We start from the raw sequence: 20736 nt of genomic DNA, 5'->3' as shown, positions 1-20736 counted from the left end.
CATCGTGTCCACGCCGATTGACAAAGAGCTGCACAGGCCTTGGTCAGCAATCCTAAAATTTACATATAAACCTATGACGAATGATCGAAAGGCAAAGAGCACCCAGCCCAACCAGTCCGCCCCACACAACTGTGACACCTCTTATACTAAAACATTCTACACTCCACCTCAACAGGAGCCATGTGATCTCAAAACCAGAGGCAAAAAACAGAAAAAATCCTAGGCCAATTTAGGGAGAAAAAATCTGGGAAAATTACTCTCTGACCCATCCAGGTGATCGGAATTATTCGGAGAGATCACCCTGGCCGAATTCTGTTCCCCACAGTACTTACGATTATATCTGCTCCGTCCAACAAAAGGTCGTCCAGTCTACTCCCAGCTATCAGCTCTCGGTCTGTAACCTTTAAGTTCCCATCCAATCATCTCTTAAAAGTGGAGAGGTTCTCTGCATTCACCACTCTTCCAGGCATAGAGTTCCCGATCCCCAGAACCCTTTATGTAAAGAAACCCCCCTTTCAAATCCCCTCTGAACATTCCACCAACCATCTAAAAAGTATGCCTCCTCGTAATAGATTGCTCAACCAATGGAAATAGGCCCTTACTATCCACTATGTCCAGGCCCCTCAATATTTTGTACACTTCAATGAGGTCTCCACTCAACATCCTCTGTTTCAATGAGAACAAATCCAGCCTATCCAATCTGTCCTCACAATTAAGATTCTCCATTCCAGGCAGCAAACTAGTAAATCTCACCTGCACCCTCTCCAGTGAAATCATAAATCACGTCCTTCCTATAACATAGCTATCAGAACTGCACATAGTACTCCAGCTGTGGCCTAACCAAAGTAGTATACACTTTAAGCATAACCTTCCTGCTCTTATATTCTATGCCTTGGCCAATAAAGGCAAGCATTCCATATGCATTATTGACCACCTTATCCACTTGGCCTGCTACTTTCAGGGGTCTGTGACAAGCACTCCATGGTCCCTTTGTTCATCTACACTATTAAGTGGCCTACCGCTTAATGTGTATACCCTTTCCTTATTAGTTCTCCCAAAGTGCATCACCTCACACTTCTCTGAAATAAATTCCATTTGCCACTGCTCTGCCCACCTGACCAGTAGATTGATATCCTCCTGCAGCACATGACTTTCCTGTTCATTATCAACCACACAGCCAATTTTAGTGTCGTCTGCAAAATTCTTAATCATACTCCCTATATTCAAATTTAATCGTTGATGGTGTAGTGTATGGAGAAAGAGTCTGACTGAACACTGTTAGCTCAAAAGTAAAGTGTGAACTTAATCTTTTATTGCAGGTCTCCAGAATGCTTCTCCAACCTGTGAAGCCTTCTTAAATACCTGCGCTCCCAAGGAATTATGGGATCCCTTGGGACTCCGGGGAATGAGCCCTCTGGTAGTTGTACAGTATAGATACATGTCCACAAATATAACAACACTCCCGCCCAAAGTCAATCGGGTAACTATTTACAATGTGAGTCGATCTGGGTCCCTTTTTGCCCTGGTTGATCATCTCGATGTGAAAGCTGGTGTTGTTGCTGTTGAATCATTTGTTGGGCCCTCGCTGGGCTCTGTGCAGCTGGCCTTGCTGGGCTGCCTAGTGTGTTGGGCTCTGCAGGGCTAGTGTGGATGATGGGTTCTGCTTCGTGGTCAACCGTGGTGTCATTTGTCACTGGCGTATATGTTAGGGGTCTACAAATGTAGGGTCCAAGGTGGGTTGCTCAGGGTAGTCCGTGAATGTGAGTTTGGTTTGGTCCAAGTGTTTCCGGTGAATGAGTCCATTTGAAAGTTTGACCCGAAAAACACTGCTCCCCTCTTTGGCCACGACAGTTACGGAAAGCCACTTGGGACCTTGTCCATAATGTAATACAAATACAGGATCATTGACTTCAATCTCGCGTGACACATTTCCACTATCATAGTTTGCACATTGTTGAAGCCGCCTGCTCTCTACTTCTTCATGTAAATCAGGGTGAACAAACGAGAGCCTTGTCTTAAGTGCTCGTTTCATGAGCAGTTCAGCAGGTGGGATCCCATTGAGTGAGTGGGGTCGCGTGCAGTCGCTAAGCAGGACTCGGGATAGGCGAGTCTGCAGTGAGCCTTCAGTTACCCTCTTCAAGCCTTGCTTGATGGTTTGCACTGCTCTCTCTGCCTGACCATTGGACGCTGGTTTAAACGTGGCAGATGTGACATGTTTGATCCCGTTACGAGTCTTTAATTCTTTGAACTCAGCACTGGTAAAACATGGCCCGCTGTCGCTCACCAGAACATTGGGTAAGCCGTGAGTGGCAAACATGTCCTGCAGGCTTTCAGTGGTGGCAGCGGACATGCTAGCCGACATTATCTCACATTCAATCCACTTGGAGTACACATCTACAACCACACGGAACATTTTAACCAAGAACAGGCCTGCATAGTCGACGTGTACCCTAGACCACGGTTTGTAGGGCCAAGACCATAAACTTAGCGGCGCATCCCTGGGTACATTGCTTAACTGCGAGCATGTACTACATCTGTGAACTCAGGATTCTAAATCCGCATCGATACCGGGCCACCACACGTGAGATCTGGCTATCGCTTTCATCATTATGATGCCTGGGTGGGTACTGTGAAGGTCATTGATGAAGGTGTCTCTGTCCTTCTTCGGGAGCACTGCTCGATTGCCCCACAGAAGGCAGTCTGCCTGTATAGACATTTCATCTTCGCGCTGCTGGAATGGGTTTATCTCTTCCTGCATTTCCACTGGGACACTGGACCAGCTTCCGTGAAGCACACAGCTTTTGACTAGAGATAATACGGGTTCCTGGCTTGTCCATGTTTTGATCTGCTGGGCAGTGACGGGTGATTGCTCACTCTCAAATGCTTCCATTACCATGGCTGGATCTGCAGGCTGCATCATTTCCACCCCCGTGATGGGCAACGGCACCTACTGAGATCATCGGCGCAGTTTTCATGGCGTAATTGTATGCGGACAACGTGAGCGCCCATCTCTGGATGCGGGCCGATGCGTTGGTATTTATCCCATTACTCTCGGAAACCAGGGATATAAGTGGCTTATGGGCAGTTTCCAATTCGAATTTTAGCCCAGACATGTGTTGATGCTTTTTTTTTACCATTGACACACGCTAACGCTTCCTTTTTAATCATGCTGTAGCCTCTCTCGGCCTTAGACAGACTTCTGGATGCATAAGCAACCAATAGCAGTTTCTCCGAAATCATTAGCTTGTTGCAATACACACCCGACGCCATATGACGACGCATCACATGCTCGTACCAAATGCTTACATGGATCAAACAACACAAACAATTTGTTTGAGCACAATAATTTTCTCGCTTTTACGAAAGCATTTTCTTGGCTTTTTCCCCAAACCCATTCGCCCCCTTTTCGTAGGAAGAACTGTAGGAGTTTTAGCAGTGTGGTGAGACCTGGTAGGAAGTTATCAAAGTAGTTCAAGAGTTCCAAGAACGACCGCAGTTCGGTCACGTTCTGTGGGCTCGGTGCATTCTCGATTGCAGTCACTTCGAGCGTTTTAACCTGAGCCACACACGGTTGAGTCGACGAAGAACCTCCTCCAGGTTCTGCAGGTGCTCGACTGTGATCCAACCTGTGACCAAGATTTCGTCCTGGAAGACCATGGTTTGCGGGACCGACTTCAGTAAACGTTCCATGTTTCTCTGGAATATTGCCGCCGCTGATCAAATTCCAAATGGACATCTGTTATAAACAAAAATACCTTTGTGCGTGTTGATGCAGATGAGGGCCTTCGATGATTCCTCCAGTACCTGCATCATGTAGGCTGAAGTCAGATCCAGCTTCGTGAATGTCTTTCCTGCCGCCAGCATTGCAAAGAGGTTGTCGGCTTTTGGTAGTGGTATTGCTCCTGCAGGGAGAAACGATTGATAGTTACTTTGTAATCACCATAGATTCTGACGGTGCCATCCCCCATGAGGACTGGGACAATAGGACTGGCCCACGCACTGAACTCGATCGATGAAATGGTGCCCTCTCTTTGTGGCCGGTCTAGCTCGATCTCTCCCCTTTCTCTCATCATGTACGGTACTTCTCTCGACTTGTGATGGATGGGTCGCGCCCCCGGAATTAGGTGGATCTGCATTTTTGCTCCTTGGAATTTCCCGAAGCCCGGTTCGAACAACGAAGGATATTTGTTTAAGACCTGGGCACAGGAAATGTCGTCAGCGGGTGATAGCGCTCGGATGTCGTCCGAGTTCCAGCATATCTTTGCAAGCCAGCTCCTGCCGAGCAGCGTGGTACCATCGCCAGAGTGGTAGTTTGTGCACCGCTCAATCGTTTGAAACCTTTACGGTAGCACAGCCGATGACAGGAATCAGTTCTTTTGTGTAAGTTCTTAGTTTCCTGCGAATTAGAGTTAAGACTAGCCTTGAGGCCTTGTTGCACCACAACCTTTCAAAAGTATTTTTGCCCATAATGGACTGGCTTGCACCCGCGTCCAGCTCCCTTGACACCGGGAGTCCATTTAGTTCAACATTCAGCGTTATCAGGGGACAATTCGTGGTGAGTGTGTATACCTCATGTACCTCTGCCTCCTCTATCTGAAGCTCTGCTTCGTCATGATCCTCCTCTGTAACCTGGTGGTTTGCAGGTTTAACAGGCTGAGCAGCTCGCCTGCACACTCGTCGGATGTGTCCCATTGTTCCACAGCCCTTGCAAACTTATCCTTTGAATCGGCATGAATGGAAACGATGATCACCCCCGCAGTGCCACAAGGAGTTAATGGCCTTGCATTCATCACCCTTGATGTTAGACTCTGAGACATCTACCGACATGTAGCTGCAGGTATGTGTGACCTGTCCTGTATGTTCCGTTTCGAAAACAACGTGACTTTGTTCATCATACTTGTAGCAGCACTAACTGTATCTCGTCGCCAGTTTAGTGTATGGAGAAAGAGTCAGACTGAACACTGTGAGCTCAAAATGAAGTGTGACCTTAGTCTTTTATTGCACAGTGCCTCTCCAACCTGTGAAGCCTTCTTAAATACCTGTGTTTCCAAGGGATTATGGGATCCCTTGGGACTCCGTGAAATGAGCTCTCTGGTGGCTGTACAGAGTAAATACAAGTCCACATATAAAACAGATATATACCACAAAAACCAAGAGTTTGGGTCTCCTTATCTAAGGAAGGATATACTTGCCTTGGTGGTGGTGCAACTGAGGGTCACAAGATTGAATCCTGGGATGAGAGAGAGCTGTCTTATGATGAGAGATTGTACAGAATGGGCCTAAGCTCTCTGCAGTTTAAAAGAATGAGTGGTGCTCTCATTGAAAGATACAGGATTCCGAAGGGGATTGACAGGTTAGATGCTGAGAGGTTGTTTCCCCTGGCTGGAGAGACTACATCGAGAGGGTATAGTTTCAGGATAAGGGGCGGGCCAATTAAGTCAGAGAAGAGGATGAATTCCAAAACTCAGAGCGTTGTGAAGCTTTGAAATTCTCAATCCAAAGGACTGTGGATGCTGAGCCGTTGAGTATATTCAAGGCTGAGATAGATATATTTTTGGACTGTTGGAGAATCAAGGGATATGGGGATAATGCAGCAAGTTGGAGTTGAGGTTGATGATCAGGCATGATCTTATTGAATGGTGGAGCAGGCTCGTGGGGCAGTATGGCCTAATCCTGCTCCTAAATCTTATGTTCCATACAACTTCACACCCTCCCAAGAAAACCCCCTCAGAATTGATAACACGAATTGTGTCCTTTCCCCCTGATCTCTTGACCCTCTTGTGGCTTGCTCTGAGAAACACCTCTGGATGAACGTCACTGGGAAAATGTAAGTTGTTGTGATTAGAATTAATAATCATGTTTAAAAAACTCTGGCCCCTGCAGTAGATGTTTATCACCAGCAGTGGGCGAAAATGAGCTTATTGAAACTTTATTCATGCAGAGGCTGCTGTTGCTGAGCAGATAAGTCACAATCTGCATTGTTAGAACAAGTTATATAACTGTTATCAATCAATAATTACTAATACTGAGATTATTGCTCAGTCCAATTTTAAGAGAACATGCATACTTAGAATGAATCTGGTGGAACAATAGAGATTGAATTAATTTCAATCCAGACTTTGGAAAGTATTTCAAGGCCTTAAGATGGTGCAGAAGAGAATAACTAGAATTCTGACATGAATGAGGTATTTCAGTTATGCAGAGACTCGGGAAAATGGGATTGATCAGAGAAGGTTGAAGAATGATATAATAGAGGTGATTAAAATGATGAAAGTTTGTGACAGAATCATAGATGTTTACAACACAGAGGACGGCAATTGCACCCATCGTGTCTCTGCCTCCCGAGAAACAGCCATCCGGCCTAATCGCACTTTCCAGCTCTTGGTCCATAGCCCTTTAGGTTACGGCACCTCACGTGCATATCCAGGTATTTTTCAATGAGATTAGGGTTTCTGCCTGTACCTCCCTTTCAGGCAGTGAGTTCCAGACTCCTACCACCTTCTGGATGAAAAGTTTTTCTCCCCGATTCCTTATAAGCCTTCTACTAATTACTTTACATCCATTCTCCCTGGTTATTGACGACTCTGCTGAGCGAAATAGCTCATTCCTATCCACTCCATCTAGGCCCTATATAATCTTGAACACGTCAATTAAATCTCCCCTCAGCCTGCTCTGTTCCAAAGAAAACAACTCCAGCCTATCCAATCTCTCCCCATAGGTAACATTCTCCAGTCCAGGCGACATCCTCGTTCATCTCCTCTATACCCTCTCTAGTGCAATCACATCTTTCCTATAATCTGGTGACCAGAACTGAATGCCTTACTAGTGGCCTTACTAGTGTTTTATGGATTCAATGCATAACCTCTCTTCTCTTATATTCTATGCCACGACTAATAAAGGCACGTGTTCCTTTTTAACCACCTTATCTACCTGTCCTGCTACCTTCATGGATCTTTGGACCTGCACTCCAGAGTCGTGGAGCATTGGGCCGTTTGTGTCTCATTACCTAAGGAAATATATACTTGCCTTACTGGTCCTGCAACGGAGGTTCACGAGATTGAATCCTGGGATGAGAGATATGTTTTATGATGAGAGATTGTATAGAATGGGCCTATGCTCGCTGCAGTGTAGAAGAATGAGAGATGCTCTCATTGAAAGGTGCAATATTCTGAAGAGTAATGACAGGGTAGATGCGGAGAGGTTGTTTCCCCTGGCTGGAGAGTCTAGAACGAGAGGCCATTGTTTCAGGATAAGGGGTCGTCCATTTAAGATAGAGAAGAGGATGAATTTCTTCACTCAGAGGGTTGTGAGTCTTTGAAATTCTCAATCCAAAGGACTGTGGATGCTGAGTCGTTGAGTATATTCAAGGCTGAGATAGATAGATTTTTGGACTGTAGGAGAATCAAGGGATATGGGGATAATGCAGCAAAGTGGAGTTGAGGTCAATGATAAACCATGATCTTATTGAATGGCGGAGCAGGCTCGAGGGGCCGTATGTCCGACTCCTGCTCCTAAATCTTATGTTCTTATATAACTTCACAACTTCCCATGAAAACCTCCTCAGAATTGATAACACGAATTGTGTCCTTTCTACCTTAACTCCCCCTCATCTCTTGGCCCTCTTGTGGTTTGCTCTGAGAAACTCCTCTGGGCTAACGTCACTTGGAAAATGCAAGTTGTTGTATGTGGAAATGAATAAACATATTTAAAAAACTATGGCGCCTGCAGTAGTTGTACATGATCAGCAGGTGGCGAGAGTGAGCTTATTGAAACAGGAAACGTGCAGAGGCTGCTGTTGCTGAGCAGAAAAGTCACCATCTGCATTGTCAGAACAAGTTATATCGTCTTTATCAATTAATAATTCCTAATACTCAGATTACTGCTCAGTCCAATTTTAAGAGAGCAAGAATCCTTATAATTGATCTAATGGAACAATAGAGATTGAATTAATTTCAGTCCAGACTTTGGGAAATATGTCATGGCCTTGAAGACGGTGCAGAACAGATTAAACACAGAAACATAGAAAATAGGTGCAGGAGTAGGCCTTTCGGCCCTTCGAGCCTGCACCACCATTCAATAAGATCATGGCTGATCGTTCACCTCAGTACCCCTTTCCTGCTTTCTCTCTATACCTCTTGAGTCCCTTAGCTGTAAGGGTCATATCTAACCCCCTCTTGAATATATCCAATGAACTGGCATCAACAACTCTCTGCGGCAGGGAATTCCACAGGTTAACAACTCTCTGAGTGAAGAAATTTTTCCTCAGCTCAGTCCTAAATGGCTTACCCCTTATCCTAAGACTTTGTCCCCTGGTTCTGGACTTCCACAACATCGGGAACATTCTACCCGCATCTAACCTGTCCCATCCCTTCAGAATTGGGGCAACTTCATGCCCTAAAATTGCTTCACAGGAGCGTTATCAAACAAATTGTGGCACCGAGCCACAGAATGAGATATTGGGACAGGTGATCAAAAGCTTGGTCAAAGAGATAGGTTTTACGGAGCGTCTTAAAGAAGGGAAGACAGGTGAAGAGTGTTAGGGAGGGAATTCCAGAGCTTAGGGCCTTGGCAGTGAAGGCACGGCGATGGTGGGGTGATTCAAATCACGGATGCTCAAGAGTCAAATATAGGAGGAGCGCGGAGCTCCTTGGAGGGTTGTGGGGCATAACACAGCGGTTCCTACATGGAGCTTCAGCACGGCAAGCGAGCAGAGGAAACATTTCAAGGACACCCAAAAGGCCCCCTTGATAAAGTGTAACATTCCCACCAGCACCTAGAACTCTCTGGCCAAAGACCACCCTAAGTGGAGGAAGAGCATTCGGGAGGGCGCTGAGCACCTCGAGTCTCATCGCCGAGAGCATGTAGAAACCAAGCGTGGACAGCGGAAAGAGCACGCGGCAAACCAGACTCCTTACCCACCCTTTCCTTCAACCACTGTCTGACCACCTGCGACAGAGACTGTAGGTCCCGCATCGGACTTTCCAGTCACCTGAGAACTCACTTTTAGAGTGGAAGCAAGTCATTCTCGACTAAAATTCTACCAGGAATGAGGTATTTCAGTTATGCAGAGACTAGAGAAATTGGGATTGAGCAGGGAAGGTTAAAGGTTGATTTAATAGAGGTGATTAAAATGCTGAAAGGTGGCGATAGAATCATAGACGTTTACATCACATGAGACCCTGTCTCAGTTTATATTCCACTAGACCCAGTCTCTGGTTTAATACACTAGACCTTGACTCTGTTTATATTCTACTAGACCCTGTCTCTCTTTATAATACACTAGACCCTGTCTCTGTTTATTTTACACTAGGCCCTGACACTGTTTATATTACACTAGACCCTGTCTCGGTTTATTTCACACTCGGCCCTGACACTGTTCATATTACACTAGACCCTGTCTCTGTTTATATTATACTAGACTCTATCACTGTTTATATTACACAACATCTTGTCTCTGTTTATATTACACTAGACTCTGTCTCTGTTAAAATTACACTGGGCCCTGTCTCAGTTATTACTGCCCTAGACCATGTGTGAAATATTTTACAGTATAACCTGCCCCTGTTCATATTGCACTCGACTTTGTCCTAGTTATTACTGCACGAGACCATGCATCTATTTATAATATGCAAGGCTGTGTCTTAGTTACATTTATTGAGGTGATTAAAATGATGAGAGGTGGTGATAGAATCATAGACGTTTACATTACACGAGACCCTGTCTCTGTTTACATTACGCTAAACACTCTCTCTCTGTTTATCTTACAAGAAAACCTGTCTGCACTATAACATGACTCTGTTTATACAGTGTGCGGTAGCATAGTAGTTATGATACTGGACAAATCCACAGATCTAGAAGAATAATCTAGAGACGTGATTTCAAATCCAGCCACAACAGCTGGGCGAATTTAAATTCAGTTAAATGAATATAAAATTGGAATCATAAGCTAATATGAGTAATGCTGACCATGAAACTACCGGATTGTCCTTTAGGGAGTGAAATCTGCCATCCTTACCCGGTCTGGCCTATATGTGACCCACAGTAAGGGTCTCTTAACTGCCCTCTGGAATGACCCAGCAAGCCACTCAGTTGTATCAAACCGCTAGAACAATGTCAGCACTGAGTACTTTCACCACACGCACTGCAGCGGTTCAAGAAGGCGGCTCAGCACCACCTTCTCAAGGGCAAGTAGGGATGGGCAATAAATGCTAGCCTTGCCAGTGAAATCCAGAAGCCATGACGAATAAATAAAAATGATTACATTAGGCAGTACCTCAGTGATTACAGCAAAATTATATTTATTATACAGCAGTACCTGTCTCAGTTATTACTACACTATACCGTATCTCTGCTTATATTACACAAGGCCCTGTCTTTGTTTATATTACACTAGGCCATGTCTCTTTATATTATTCTAGACACTGTCTCTTTATATTATTCTAGACCCTGTCTCTGTTTATAATACACTAGACCCTGTCTCTGTTATTACTGCACTAGAACGTGTCTCTGTTTATATTACACTAGATCCTGTCTCAGTTATTACTGCACTAGAAGTTGTCTCTGTTTATATTACACTAGACCCTGTCTCTGTAAGATAGAGAGACAGATGATAGATAGATACTGATAATCGTCAAGATATATATTTGCGTGTGTGAGAGAATGCAATTATTTTTTTTTTCATAGGAAAACATTTATTCTTGTTAACAGCTATCAGCAGCAGTGGGCAATGTTACAATGATCTGGTATTGTGACGGTAATATTTGTGTTGAGAGGATGGGGTGAATCTTGTAACAATCTCCCAGAGATGGACCTGGATTGAGGGACAGGACTGAAGGTGAGCAATTCACTGCACTTTGCATTACTTAGTGGCACTCTGTGTGTTAAATGTTACTAGTTCACACTTGTATTGCCCTGTGCCAATTGCTCACAGTTTTTAATGTTAAGGATTGTTTTTCCTGCAGTATTTTCCATTCAGCTTTCACATGACCCACTGACTGTGTCAGACAGAGCCTGGAACCGTGACCTCACAGCACCGCCGGATGGGCAGCCGCAGGTTCCTAATGTCCACTCAGTTCAACAGCTCTCAGTTTGTTGAGAGGAACATAAAAAACACACACAAGGTGTTTGCTATATAAGAACATAAGAACTAGGAGCAGGAGTGGGCCATTCGGCCCCTAAAGCCTGCGCCGCCATTCAGTCAGCTTATGGCTGATCTGATATTGGCCTCAACTCTACTTTCCTGCCTGTACCCCTAACCCTTGACTCCTCTGTAGTTCAAGAATCCGTCTGTCTCAGCCTTGAATGTATTCAATGACCCAGCTTCTACAGCTTTCTGAGGTAGAGAATTTCTCAGATCCGCGACCCTCTGATAGAAGAAATTCCTCCTCATCTCCGTGATAAATGGGTGACCCCTTATTCTGAAACTGTGCCCCCTAGTTCCTGATTCCCCAACGAGGGGAAATATCCTCTCAGCATCTGCCCTGCCAAGCCCCCTCAGAATCGTATATCCACCAATAAGATCACCTCATATTCTTCTAAACACCAATGAGTACAGGCCCAACCTGCTCAAAATTTCCTCATAAGGCAACACTTTCATTTCAGGAATTAACCTCATGAACCTTCTCTGAACTGCCTCCAATGCAAGTATGTACTTTCTTAAATAAGGAGACGACAACTGTACGCAGTACTCCAGGTGTGGTCTCACCAACACCCTGTGCAGTTGGAACAGGACTTCCCTACTTTTATACTCCATCCCCCTTGCAACAAAGCTCAACATACCATTTGCCTTCCTGATTACTTGCTGTACCTGCATGCTAACTGTTTGTGTTTCATGTACAAGGACACCAAAATCCCTCTGTCGCGCAGCATTCTGTAGTCTCTCTCCATTTAAACAATATTTCCCTTTTCTATTCTTCCTACCAAAGTTGATATCCTCACATTTTCCCACATTATACGCCAGCTGCCATTTTTTTTATCCACTCACTCAGCTTGTCTATATCCCTTTGCAGAAACTTTGTGTCCTCTTCAAAACTTGCATTCCCACCCATCTTTGTATAATCAGCAAATTTGGCAACATTACATTGTCATTTAATCCAAGTCATTAATATAGATTGTAAATATTTGCGGCCCCAGCATTGATCCCTGTGTGACCTCACTAGTTACAGTTGCCAACCTGAAAATGACCATTTTATCCCAACCCTGTTTTCTGTTAGTTAGCAAATCCTCCATCCATATTACCCCCAAAACCATGACCTCTTATCTTGCGTAGTAACATTTATGTGGCACCTTATTGAATGCCTTTTGGAAATCCAAATACACTCCATCTACCAGTTCCCCTTCATCCACCCTGCTCGTTATATCTCAAATAACTATAATAAATTTATCAAACACGATTTCCCTTTCATAAAACCATGCTTAAGCTGCTTGATTGCAATTATGATTTTCTAAATATCCTGCTACGACTTAATATATTTAAGGTGGAGTTCGATAGATTTTTGAATGACAAGGGTGTGAAGGGTTATGGGGAGCGGGCAGGGAGGTGGAGCTGAGCTAGCAACAGATCAGCCATGATCTTATTAAATGGCGGAGCGGGCACGAGGGACCAAATAGACTGCTCCTGCTTCTATTTCTTATGTTCTTACGACACATCGGGCCTGCTCCGCCATTCAATAAGATGATGGCTGATCCGATCATGGATTGAGGTCCACTTCCCTGTCCACTCCCCATAACCCCTTATTCCCTTATTGTTTAAGAAACTGTGTATTTCTGTCTTAAATTTATTCAATGTCCCGGCTTCCACAGCTCTCTGAGGCAGCGAATTCCACAGATTTACAGCCATCTGCGGGAAGAAATTCCTCTTCATCTCAGATTTAAATGGGCTGCCTCTTATTCTAAGATCTTGCCCTTTAGTTCTAGTTTGACGGAAAAAAAATCAAAGATCAAGTTATTATTTAAATGAAGAAAAATTGCAAAGTGCCACAGTACAGCGGGACCTGGGGGCACTTGTGCAATAAACGCAGAAGATTAGTATGCAGGTAGAGCAAGTGATCATGAAGGCAATCGAATCTTGGTCTTTGTCGCAAAGGGAATGGACTATAAAAGCAGGGAAGGTTTGCTGCAGTTGTACAGGGTATTGGTGAGGCCACACCTAGAATACTGTGTGCAGTTTTGGTTTCCATATTTACGACCAGATGAACTTGCTTTGGAGGCAGTTCAGAGGAGGTTCACAAGGTTGATTCCGGAGATGAGGGTTTGATTATCAGGAAAGGCTAAGTAGTTTGGGCCTCTACTCATTGGAGTTCAGAAGAATGAGAGGTGATCTTATCGAAACGTATAATATTATGGGGGGCTTGACATAGTAGATGCAGAGAGGATGTTTCCACTGATAGGGGAGACTAGAATTGGAACTAGCGGTTTTCAGTCAGAACTTAAAACTGACTGCAAAAGCTTCTATCGATAGGTGAAGAGAAATAAATTAGTTAAGACAAACGTAGATCCCTTGCAGTCAGATTCAGGTGAATTTATAATGGGGAACAAAGAAATGGCAGACCAGTTGAACAAATGCTTTGGTTCTGTCTTCAAGAAGGAAGACACAAATAACCTTCATGAAATACTGGGGGAACGAGGGTCTAGTGAGAAGGTTATTAGGTGGGAAATTGTGTTGGGAAATTGATGGTGTTGAAGGCCGATAAGTTCCCGGGGCCTGATAGTCTGCATCCTGGAGTACTTAAGGAAGTGGCCCTCGAAATAGTGGGTACATTGATGATCATTTTCCAACAGTCTATCGACTTTGGATCAATTCCTATGGACTGGAGGGTAGCTAATGTAATGACACTTTTTAACAAAGTAGGGGAGAGAAAACGGGTAATTATGGACCGGTTAGCATGCCATCAGTAGTGGAGAAAATGTTGGAATGAATCATTAAAGATGAAATAGCAGCGCATTTGGAAAGTAGTGTCAGGATCGGTACAAGTCAGCATGGATTTAGGAAAGGGAAATCATGCTTGACAAATTTTCTAGAATTTTTTGAGGATGTAATAATAGAGTAGACAAGGAAGAACCAGTGTATGTGGTGCATTTGGAATTTCAAAAGGCTTTTGACAAGGTCCTACACAAGAGATTGGGGCGCAAAATTAAAGCGCATGGTATTGGGGGTAATGTACTTACGTGGATAGAGAACTGGTTGGCAGACAGGAAGCAGAGAGTCGGAATAAATGGTCTTTTTCAGAATAGCAGGCTGTGACTAGTGGGGTGCTACAGGGCTCAGTGGTGGGACCCCAACAATTTACATTATACATCAATGATTTAGATGAAGGAATTGAGTGTAATATCTCCAAGTTTGCAGATGACACTAAGGTGGGTGGCGGTTTGAACTGTGAGGAGGATGCTAAAAGACGACAGGGTGACTTGGACAGGTTAGGTAAGTGGGCAAGTGCATGGCAGATGCAGTATAATGTGGATAAATGTGACGTTATCCACTTTGGTGTCAAAAACACGAAGGCAGAATATCATCTGAATGGCGGGGGATTAGGAAAAGGGGAGTTGCAACGAGACCTGGGTGTCATGGTACGTCTGTCATTGAAAGTTTGCATGCAGGTGCAGCAGGTGGTGAAGAAGGCAAATGGTACGTTGGCCTTCATAGCGAGGGGATTTGTGAATAGGAGCAGGGAGGTCTTACCGCAGTTGTACAGGGCCTTGGTGAGGCCTCACCTGGGATATTGTGTTCAGTTTTGTTCTCCTAATCTAAGGAAGGACATTTGGCTATTGAGGGAGTGCAGCGAAGCTTCACCAGACTGATTCCCGGGTTGACAGGACTGACATATGAGGAGAGACTGAATCGACTGAGCCTGTATTCACTGGAGTTCAGAAGGATGAGAGGGGATCTCATAGAAACATGTAAAATTCTGACGGGAATACACAGGTTGAATGCAGGAAGAATGTTCCCGATGTTGGCGAAGTCCAGAACCAGGGGACAAAGTTCACGGATAAGGGGTAAGCCATTTCGGACAGAGATGAGGAGAAGCTTCTTCACTCAGAGAGTTGTTAACATGTGGAATTCTCGACCATAGAGAGTTGTTGATGCCAGTTCATTGGATATATTCAAGGGAAAGTTAGATATGTCCCTTACGGCTAAAGGGATCAAGGGGTATGGAGAGAAAGATGGAACGGGATACTGAGGAGAATGATCAGCCATGATCTTATTGAATGGTAGTGCAGGCTCAAAGGGCCGAAATGCCTACTCCTGCACCTATTGTCTATGTTTCTATGTCTCTATACTTTTATAATAAGGGGCCGCCCATTTAAAACTGAGATGAGGAGGAATTTTTTATCTCAGACGGTTGTAAATCTGTGAAATTCGCTATCTCAGAGAGCTGTGGAAGCTGGGTCACTGTATAAATTTAAGACCGGGATAGACAGTTTCTTAACTGATAAGGTAATAAAGGGGTTATGGAAAGCGGGGAGGGAAGTGGAGCTGAGTCCCTGATCGGAGCAGCTCTGATTATATTAAATGGCGGAGCAGGCTTGAGGGGCCGCATGCCCTACACCTGCTACGTTTTCTTACGTTCTTATGTAATTGGTTATAGGTACAGGATCGAGAGGCAGACCATCCTCCTCGTGTTCCTATGCTCCTGTCTAATAGAGCAGGGGAGTGTGGTGTTACAAGAGAAGAAATGGGATCTGGTTTAAGAATAACATCGGGAAGAGATCACAACAGAAGCGAGGTCTGGTGTAAAAATAAAGGGGTGGAAGAGGACTGAAAGCTGAAAGTTGATGTGAACCTCTTTGTGGCCTTGAGAAAACCTGCGGACCCTTGGTATTAAATGGTGCAGCAGGCTCGAGGGCCCTTTTGACCTACAACTGCTCCTATTTCTTATGTTCTTATGTTTTTATTACAGGTGATGGATCCTGCAACAGGGTTACCGCCCGAGCGTGACGATGAAAATGACTCCCAGGGTTCTTAGTGTAACCGCAACAAAGGGAGTTTCTTGTGTTAAAGCAGTCGGTTCAGTAGCTTCTCCAGAAGGGACAGAAACTCCACTGGGAGAACATACTGGATTATTTTGCCCCGTATTTCCATTCTAAAGCAAGGACGTTATTGCTAAAGGTTTATAAATCACAGGTTCGGCCCCAGCTGCAGTATTCGGCCCACGTCTGTAGTCTAAACTTTAATGTAAGAAGCCTTGAAAGACTGATAAAGAGAGAAAGAGACGTAAAAAGAGGAGACACGAGATGGTGGGACATAAAAGCTGAGAAATAGAATCACAGAATGATACAGCACAGCAAGAGGCCGTTCAGCCCATCGTGCCTGTGCCGGCTGTTTGAAAGAGCGATCCAATTAGTCCCCCACCCCTGCTCTTTCCCCATAGCCCTGTGATGTTCTCCATTCATGTATCTGCCCAATTCCCTTTCGAGAGTTATTACTGAATCTGCTTCCACCACCCTGTCAGGCAGTGCGTTCCATTTCACAACAACTCGCCGCGTAAAGAAAAACATCACCATATAAAATGAAAGGGAGCGAGTGACTATCTCCCGGCTTCAGAGAGCAGAGGGAGCTCAGTGACCGATCCACACACACCGCCAGTCATTTCCAGAATGGAGACTCTGAACAACAGGCTCATTTGCAAATGTCACCGCAATGAGTGGCTCTGCACCGACTCCCTGTCCAGATATAGATCTCTTGTCAGATGTTTCCACCAGATTGCGGCCCGTGTGTTTATTTACTGCTCAGAAGTGAGATGTGCGGTTTGGAGCCGGCAGCACAGAAACAGGAAGTTGTGTTGCCTGAGACTGAAATAACGTCAATTTGATGTTATCATCATGAACAGGCTTCCGGTCTGTGAGGGAGGCCTCACCCTGACAGCACCAAGACCCACAGCACAGATTGCCATTCATCTCAACATTGCATTCACCTCTATTCTCATTTTAAAGATTAACACCCAAGAAATTATTTGGGGTTTAACACGTTCACCAAGGAGCGAGATGGACTGAATGTGATCACTGGGATAAAAGAGGGGCGATAACAATGAATTTACCCCAAACAGTGCTATTGGAAAATAGAAGGTTTTAGGTAATTTAGATGCTCTCTGAGAGATAGAGATGGAGAGATAGGCGAGAGGTAGAGTGCGTTAGGTGTTCTCTGAGGCAAAGGCCGCTACATCTTTTAAGGGACAAAATAAAAACAGAAAACACTTTAAATCTCAGCTGGTCAGGCAGCATCTCTGGAGAGAGAAACAGAGTTAACGGTTCAGAGAGAGGAGAGAGGTTGTGTGAGTTCGGTGATGTCTGAGAGAGGAAGATAGAGAGGAGATGTGTTAAGTCTGAGGCAGAGAGGAGAGAGGTTATGCGCGTGAGGCACTCTTTGAGACAAAGGTCGCTACATGTTTTAAGGATTAAAACAAAAACAGAAAATACTGGAAATCTCAGTGGGTCAGGCAGGAGAGAGAAACAGAGTTAACGTTTCAGGTCGATGACCCTTCATCAGAACATCTTTCAAGGTGACGGTGGAACAATTGTCTGAAGCAAGTATGATACCAACCTATGCAGAAAGAGCGGACCAGCATAATTAGATTTGGGTTATTCCAGTACAGGTCCAGTACAGATGCGGTGGGCCAAATGGCCTATTTCTGCGCAGTGAGCTACTAAGATTCTATGGTACAATATGAGGAAGGGAAGGGACGTATTTGGACATCCCGATTAAGACCTCTCGCTCTCCCAGCGCAAAATAATTTATTTCACTACCCCGTGAATAACTGGACTTTCGCTTTTGTTAATTACCAACATTTTAACACCATTTCTTGTATGTGGAGCACATTGATGTGTTTGTGGAGCACACTGATGTGTGTGTGTGGAACACGTTGATGTGTGTGTGGAGCACATTGATATGTGTATGCAACACATTGATATGTGTGTGTGGGGCACATTGATGTGTGTGTGGAGTACATTGATATGTATGTGTGGAAATATTGATGTGTCTTTGTGACACAGATTGATGTGTCGGTGGACCACATTGATGTGTGTGTGGAGCACGTTGATATGTGTGTGTGGAGCACATTAATGTTTGTGTATGGAACACATTGATGTTTGTGTGGAACACATTGATGTGTGCAGGGAACATTATTGTGTGTGTTGATCATGCTGATGTGTGTGGAACACATTGATGTGTGTGTTGCTGTCCATGTGCTGATATTTCTCCTTCTTCGACGTGGAAATGCATCATTTGAACATCATTCAAAAGAAAATGCATCAATTAGAAAGAAAGACTTGCATTTACACAGGTCCTTTCACCACCTGAGCACGTCCCAACGCGCTTTACCGCCAATGAAATTACTTGAAGTGTAGTCACTGTTGTAATGCAGGAAACATGGCAGCCAAATTGAGTGCAGCAAGCTCACACAAGCTGCAAGTGATCAATGAGCAGATAATCGATTTTCTCTGTGTAGTTCGTTGACTGGAAGTTATTGAACCGGACACTGGGGAGAAATCACCTGTTCTTCTGCACAATCATGCCATGGGACCTTTTAAGTAGATCTGAGGGGGCAGATGGGGCCTCGGGTTAACTTCTCAACCCAAAGACGGCAACTCCGACAGTGCTGCACTCCCTCAATACTGGCACCAGGAGTGATGTGCCTGGACTTTGCGCTCAAGTCTATGGATTGTGAGTTTATCCCAAAACTATCTTAGACCAAGGGGAAAGTGAGATACACTGAGCCTCGGCTGACACAAACAGACGTTGTCGTGTGCAGTGCAATGAATACGTGCCCCCGGGTAATATAAACAGAGACAGGGTCTAACGTAATATAAACAGAGACAGGGTCTAGTGTAATATAAACATGGACAAGGTCTAGTGTAATATAAACAGGGACAGGGTCTAGTGTAACATAAACAGTAACAGGCTACAATATAATGTAAACAGAGACAGCTTGTAGTGTAAATTAAACAGTGACAGGGTCTAGTGTAATATAAACAGAGGCAGAGTCGAGTGTAATATAAACAGAGACAGGGTCCAGTATAATATAAACAGAGACAGGGTCTCGTGTAATATAAACAGAGACAGGGTCTCGTGTAATATACACAGAGCCAGAGTCTAGTGTAATATAAACAGAGACAGAGTCTAGTGTAATATAAACAGAGACAGGGCCCAGGGTAATATAAACAGAGACAGGGTCTAGTGTAATATAAACAGAGACAGGGCCCAGGTTAATATAAACAGAGACAGGATCCAGTGTAATTTAAACAGAGACAGGGCCCTGTGTAATATAAACAAAGACAGGGTCTTGTGTAATATAAACAGAGACAGGGCCCCGTCTAATATAAACAGAGACAGGGTCTAGTGTAATCTAAACAGAGACAGGGCTTAATACAATATAAACAGAGACAGTGCCTAGAATAGCAGAAACAGAGACATGGCCTTGCGCAGTAATAGCTGTGCCCTCTGTTTAATGGCCCTGCTGCACGTGGAAACATTTTCACAGAATCACAGGGCCCGAATTTGTTGGACTTATTGCCAGCTGCCACCGCGTTTTCTCCGCGCTCTCCCTGTATTTTGGGTGCCCTCCTCTCCGAGCGATTTTGATGAGGTCGCAACACCAACAAAAGACTTCCTGCCCGCTCCCTCCCGAGATTGGTCCAGCCAGTCCTCCACTGCGGCAGCAGAAGAGACTGCCGCATGTAGGCAGTTCTTACCTGAATGGTAAGTATGGAGACTTGCAAGAAAAGGTTAGTGCACTTGTTTTCTTCATTGCTTTTGTAGCCATTTTGTTGGTCCTCTGAAGAATTTGTAATAGTTTCCATTTCATTTGTTGAAATGTTTTTGTCCCGTTACCCCCTCCGTGGGCTGGACTCTATCCACGGCGTTGCTTTGCCAAGGATCGCATTTACCAGCCAGGATCCGAACCACGGCCCGCTGCTGCCTAGAATCGGCGTGTAAGGCCAATTTTTATCCACTGGGCATTATTTTTCCCATTTTCCCACCAAACTTTCACCCTGCACCGTGAGGATATTCGTAGTCCTTTCAACGTTACATGGGGGGTATATAGCTTTGACCAAACTGGGCCCATAGATTAGTACAGCGCGGACAGTGGCAATTCAGCCAATAGAGTCTGAGCCGGTTCTTCCCAAGACCAATCAAATTAGTCTCACTCCACCACTCTTTTGCTATATCCCTGCATTTTTCTCCTTCAGGTATTTATACAATTTCATTTTGAAAGTTAGTCTTGAATCTGTATCTACCACCCTATCAGGCAGTACACTCCAAATCCTAATCAGTGGTTGCATAAATAAGTTTGTCCATATATTGCCTCTGGTTCTTTTGTCAATCACCTTACATCTGAAACAGTTTCTATTTATTTACTCAATCTAAACCCTTGATGATTTTAAACACATCTATCAAATCTCCTCTTACTTCTCTCCTCTAAGGAGTAGAATCCCATCTTCTTCTGCCTCTCCACAATGACTGAAGTCCTTCATGCCTGGTAGTCAACTCGTGAATCACCTCTTAACCTTCTCTACTCCAAGGAGAATAACCACAGCTTATCCAGTTTCAGAATATATGAACGCCCAGTGAAGGAATTGGGTGCAGAAAATTCCAGCTGAGGAATCCTCATCGATGGAAACAGAAACACTGCAAAGGGAAAAATAGGAATCACTTGGGCTGAGAGAATGATGAAGGGAGGGAGGACTGGAGCAAGCGAGGGGTGGAGTGATGGAGGGAGGGAGGGGTGGGTGCAGGTAAGGAGC

General features: G+C 44.6%; 1 pseudogene; it reads left to right on the top strand.

Annotated features, from left to right (window-relative positions):
- The window catches only part of LOC139235456 (zinc finger protein 850-like), a 131441-nt pseudogene extending 115479 nt beyond the window's left edge, over positions 1–15962 (top strand).
- Positions 15963–20736: the final 4774 nt, after the last annotated feature.

The sequence above is a fragment of the Pristiophorus japonicus genome, chromosome 23 (assembly GCF_044704955.1).
Source record: "Pristiophorus japonicus isolate sPriJap1 chromosome 23, sPriJap1.hap1, whole genome shotgun sequence".
In the NCBI taxonomy this organism is placed as follows: Eukaryota; Metazoa; Chordata; class Chondrichthyes; family Pristiophoridae; genus Pristiophorus; species Pristiophorus japonicus.
Note: the sequence above shows the minus strand (reverse complement) of the source record. Positions and strands in the feature narration are given on the sequence as shown.